At 33.9% G+C, this 6,052-nt stretch overlaps 1 long non-coding RNA gene across 1 annotated transcript; it reads left to right on the plus strand.

Moving 5' to 3' along the window:
• Positions 1–2,327: 2,327 nt before the first annotated feature.
• LOC145631069 (uncharacterized) lies at positions 2,328–5,205 on the plus strand. The gene is made up of 3 exons (XR_014112334.1): positions 2,328–2,521; positions 3,221–3,265; positions 3,955–5,205. It is a non-coding gene; the product is annotated as an uncharacterized LOC145631069 (long non-coding RNA).
• Positions 5,206–6,052: the final 847 nt, after the last annotated feature.

Below are 6,052 nucleotides of genomic sequence, written 5' to 3' on the forward strand. Positions count from 1 at the left end.
TTTAAATTCCGTTTCTAAAGTAGAGACGGATTTTAAATTCCGTCTCTAATATTTCTTTCATTTATTATCAATTATGTGCGTAAAAGTAAACAAACATTATTTGGTATAGTTGGTACGAGTTTCACTATTTGACATTGAGGTCATGGGTTCGACTCCTACTAACAGCAATATTGCGATTGGAGATTCAAGGAAAGTCGAGTCGGGTTGACCCGAGTGAGGTCGACCCAAATAGCAACTCTTTTTTGGATTCAAAATATTTTTTTCCGTTGCAGAATCTAGCAACGGATTTTTTTTTCCGTTGCTGAATCTAGCAACAGATTTTTTTAAATCCGTTGCTAAAGCTAGCGACAGATTTATTTTTCCGTTGCTAAATCCAGCGACGGATTTTTTTTTTCCGTTGCTAAGTCCAGCAACGTATTTTTTTTTCCGTCTCTAAATTCATTTAGCGACAAGGTTTTTACCAACGGAGTGATTCCGTTGATATATCCGTAGCTAACTATGTCCAGCGATGGATTTTTAGCAATTAGCAACGGATTTCACCTGTTGCTAAAAGGCCAAATTTTTGTAGTGTTCAATTAAGTATTATAGAGTGTCAATAAAGAATATTTGGAGGTATTATAATCAAATTATGCAATCTCAATTAAGTATTGTAGAAGCCTAATAAAGAATATATGGAGGTATTATAATCAAATTAGGCAGTCTCAATTAATTATTGTAAAAGCCCAATAAAGAATATTTGGAGGTATTATAATCAAATTAGACAATCTCAATTAATTATTATAGAGTCCCAATAAAGAATATTTGGAGGTATTATAATCAAATTAGACAGTCTCAATTAAGTATTGTAGAGTCTCAATACAAAAATTTTGGAGGTATTATAATCAAATTAGACAGTCTCAATTAAGTATTGTAGAGTATCAATACAAAAATTTTGGAGGTATTATAATCAAATTCGGTAGTCTCAATTAAGTATTATAGAGTCCCAATAAAGAATTTTTGGAGGTACTATAATCAAATTAGGCAGTCTCAATTAAGTATTATAGAGTCCCAATAAAGAATTTTTGGAGGTACTATAATCAAATTAGGAAGTCCCAATTTGGTATTATAGAGTTCCAGAAAAAAAAAAAAAAAAAAAAAAAAAAAAGAATATTTGGAGGTATTATAAATAATCAAATTAGGCAGTCTCAATGAAGTATTATTGAGTTCTAATAAAGAGTATTTAGAGGTATTATAATAATATTATTTGTGAGATTAAGTTGCAAAAAATACAAAACAAAGGTAGTATATCTATTTTAATAAATTAAACCCTAATCATTTGAGGTTGCCTATATATTGATTGGAAGGTTCCATTTGAATATTACAAAATATATATATATTTCAACAAAAAAAATTTTGAAGGGAAACATGAAAATATTTAATTCAATACGCATACACCTTTTAAAATGTCTTTTTTTGACTCAAAAAACAATTTTAATCTAATTTTTTTAGTCAAAAAGACATGAAAACATAAATAAAAAAACAACCAAACTACAAATACTTGACTTGCACCAAAAAAAAAAAAAATTACAATTAGACAAAATAGATGCATATAGTTTATGTTGTTCAATTGTCTTAATTCAATGTATTTAGTTTGACATTAAATAATTATTTGTAATTTTTTTGAGGAAAATAATTATTTGTATTAATTTAGTGAATGTTAATTACGAGTACTAGAAAATCCGTACTATGTAAAAAAATCAATACTTAAGAAAATCCCAAAATGTATGAGTAATGCTAAATTTCAAATATTAATATAATATTTAACCCTTTGTTAAGAGAGAATATCATATGTTTATAGATAGAGAATAATGGACAAAGAATCAAATATAACATTAGTGATGAATAATAGCAATAAGGTTCATTTAAAACTTATATTCTCCTTACATATTAATAAGAATATTCCAAAATCTAAATACTTATAATCAAATTTAGAGTATTTTTTTTGTTCAAAAAAATAAAATAATAAATTCAGAGTATCTTTTAAAATTAAATGTCAACGTTAATTTGAGAAAAAAATAATTATCATATACTACATATATTTTTTTATATATACACTACATATTCATATATTGAAAAAAAGATAATTATATTGAAAAAAAAAAGATAATTAAAGAAATCTATAACCATTATAAAACATGCAAAAGTATTCACTGTAGCTGACTAGCTGGTGAATAGTTCTTTTGCGTGTTATTACCTAGACGCCCCTAGATTAAATAGAATGCCGAGTTTGCCCTTGCTGTCAATTGCTTTCTGTGTTGCCATGTGTGATGGAAAATCCAGCTGTTCTTCATGCCTTTGTTTGCCTGACAGCTAAGGTGCTGGTTGCTTGTACAGGTAGCTTTTTGTGTTGAATTCCTGATTTAGTCTTGCTTACTTGCTTTGGTTTGGGTGTTTTTGCTGGTTTGTTTGGCGAGCTTTTCTACTTGATGGCTAGGTCTGGAATGGAGTTTTCTTGCTGTGGTTGGAAGTTTCAGAATGGCTGGTATGTTTCCGTTGCTCTTTTTACTATCTAGCCTTTCAGTATTTGGTTTGTTTCTTGCATTGGAATGCCTTACTTGGGCGCCACTGCAATGTCTGTGTCAAAGGGAAAAAAATTAATGACTTTGATGTCGGTGAGCTTGTTGACCATAGTCTATATATATAGCTTAAGGGTGTTCTTTTCTTTGGACATGGCAAGCGATCCATGCGCAGTAACAGTTTCTTTTTGGCGGTGGGCGATCTGAGTTCCCTGTGCGGAATTGTTTGTGTGAAAGGTGGTACTTTGTTATGGATGATATTATATTACTTATAGTATAGGCTTCATTTGTCCATATGGTTTCTGTTTCGGATTCTCTAGCAAATTGAGCCTTAATTTACTAATAGATTATTATATGTACTGTGATACAATGACTAATATTGAATATACAATTCTACAATGTGTTGGATGTCTGTTATAATTCCCTATACTTATGTGTCTATGCTCATTGAATGTTCATGATAGTGGTGTCAGGTTTGTTTCTGTTGTGCACTCTCTGAGAAATGGTGATAAAATTGTCTTTATCAAGTGGTTTATATAGTGTTAGTAGTGTGGATATCAATACATTAGGTGGATGGGTTAGATTGCTGTGGTAATAGGAATATTGACAAATAAATTGATTGATTTGCATGTTCTTATTTCGCTTTTTTTCCTTTGGGCTTACAGGTTTGCTGCTATTGTTGTTTGTGGTGTTGTTGGACATTTGTTAAGGTACTTTTTCTGCTTCTTTTTATGTGTTTGATGTTGGATAGTTAAGACCCTTTTTAAAGATGTGGTCCTTTACTGGTTGGTTAGCTGCATATAATAGTTTTGGGGTTTGTTAATTAAGTGGTTATGTAGTCTATTTTATGTTCGATTTAAGTAGAAATAGTACTTGTTACCTATTATATGTAGAGCCAAGGTAATATTTGTTTGGTTGTTTTTATATGGCATAGCTCTTCAGTGTTAGCTACTGATAGAGTATGAATTAGTGTTCACCAATGGTTATCTTTAATTGAGTACACATGGGAGGGGATTAGACATGGACTGGAACAAAGTTGTACATTTTGTTGGACTAATCGAGCTGCTTTCTATATATGCCTCTTCAGATTTAGAGTTCCTTTTTGTTATAGAGCACCAATGGCATGATTGTTCTGTGGTGGAGTGTTTGTGATTTTAACAATACTTATTTACCTGTATCTGTGTTTAGTACAAGATATCTGTCCTCTGCTTCTAGATTCCTTATATGATTTGCCTTTGTTTCCATTATAGCTTTCCTTTTCTGATTAGATTCTTATTAGTGGAATTTAGTTATATTTTTACGGTCTGGTGTGCGTAGGGTTTAGTAGTCTTGTTTAGGAGAGAAAGCCCTTTTCTCTTGTTAGATGATTTGTAGCTGAATATCGTTTTTGCCATTACAGGTTATGGCTAGACGGTCAAACAGAGTTTTTGTCCCTTTTCAGCCTCTTTTGGAAAAGGTTGTTGCTTGGCTGCAGTTCCCTTCGCCCGTTTATGGATTTATAGATGCTACTAAGAATAATGTCTTTGTGCGAGTTAGTAAGCCAAACTCTCGTGCAAGGTTCATTTTCTACGGTGGAGATGCCAGTTCAGTTGAAGAATCTCGTGAAAGAGCGGCCCACAAAGCTGTGAAGAGATTGATGTGTCGGTTTAGTGTGCGCGTGTCTGATTTTACTTATGAGCGCATTAAGATGTATCGATTGTGTGCGAAGTTGTATAAGAATAGATGTGTTGAGTTAGTGCAGGACGGAGAAGATTTAAGTCGTATACGTGCGGAATGCAGTACAAGGGAGGATGCGCTGTTTCATGATGTTCATGTGTCATTGGATTATGCATAGTTTTTGGGAGTTTTAGTTAGGAAGACTGGTGTTTCTGTGACTGGCATTGAAACCACTAGATTAGAAGGACATGGCTATATGTCTTGGTTAACGGTGACTTGCCCTCGTAACAGTATTTCCATGGAGTGCATTTTCAGTGACCCCTGTTCTGAAGTGTACATTGCTGAGCAGCGAGTTGCGAAGAAAGCATGTTTCTTTATAGCTTCTGTTTGCAATCTAGAAATAGTTGATGCTAATTATGGTGCTGTAGCAAAGATTAGTGGAGAATGTTCTTTGATAAGGGAGAAGTATATGGTTTTGAAGGGTCATCTTGAATGCTTGGAGAGTAGTTCAAAGCAAATTGATTCTGTTAATGGATTAGGTACTGCTGTATGTGTGACGCCGACTGATGAAGCAAATCAGATTCCAGTTTTAGCCCTCCCACCAAGTCTTCCGTCTAAGCGCAGAATTGATAGGAGCGAGCCATCTACCAGTGGTGTGGGAATGCAGATTCCTGACAGTCTTGTTACTGGTCTGTCTGATTTAATTAGAGGCTGTCTATAAGTGTGCTAGGGTTGAATAGCTATGTTTAGTATGGCTACCTGCCTTTTGGATTTAGGTGATTGAGGGTGTGTGAGCAGATGGTAGTCTTTTGTTTAGGATATGCTAGACTAATTAGGCAGCTTTTGTTGATTACCAGTAGACATGAAAAACATATGTAATAGATGGTATCTTGCTGCTGAAATTCTGTACTTGAATATTTGTGTTGTAATGGTGTTCTTAATTCGACTGTAATGCCACCATGGCCTCTTTTTAATGAATGCAGTTCATTTGTGCTTCTTATTAAGTATGCCCTCTTTGCCTATGGTCTCTTTAACATGAACTTTTTTGGGTTTTGGAATTTCCTGATTCAGTATTTAAAGTGTTGTTGTTTTTGTCTTTATGGGCCCTTTTACAGAGGCTACCTGTGTTCCTTATTGTCCTACAGTTTATGGTTTTTCATTTTTACGGGTATTACAGATATTGTCAAGAGAAGGTTTTGGAGAGTCCTATTACGTTCCAATTCTTCGAGCTTGCTCTGCAGTGGTGGCAATGGGTACTGCCTTAGCTGAACTTACTTCCACTTTGTCTCAGTTAATATATCTGTGTTTTTGTGCCATTTGCTACCCTGCAGTAATTGGTATATGTTGTATGTTAGATTGTCGTTATGGCATTCCTCGTCTGTCTCGGCAAAGCTATAGCAGATTGAATAGGGCATCACAAAGAACATCGCAGTCAGCGTTTGCTAGGTATACAGCTTTAACGGATGTTAGACTATTTATGATATGTATTATTGTGTTTGTAAAAGAGACAACTTTACCTTAATTTGCAGTCCCTCTTTACCAGACACTCAGTGTGCTGCTAAACGCCCTCGACAAAGTTGCACCTCAAATCGACAAAAATGCATGCAGGAACTTAGTGCTCCACAGCTACATAGGTACACTATATCCATTGAAGTAGCCATTTTTGTGGTTAGCTGTGCTATGATGCATATAGTAGTATTTTAGTAATTAGTTCAGAATCATTTGTAGGTGTATTATCATCTTTATGCTAGGCATGTGTGCCCATCAAATGTTAAGAGTAGTTAAAATAATAACTTGGCCTTTATTAGCAGCCCGTCTTTACTGGATGTTCAGTGTGTTGC

Source organism: Chenopodium album, chromosome 5 (genome assembly GCF_948465745.1).
Source record: "Chenopodium album chromosome 5, dcCheAlbu1.1, whole genome shotgun sequence".
In the NCBI taxonomy this organism is placed as follows: Eukaryota; Viridiplantae; Streptophyta; class Magnoliopsida; order Caryophyllales; family Amaranthaceae; genus Chenopodium; species Chenopodium album.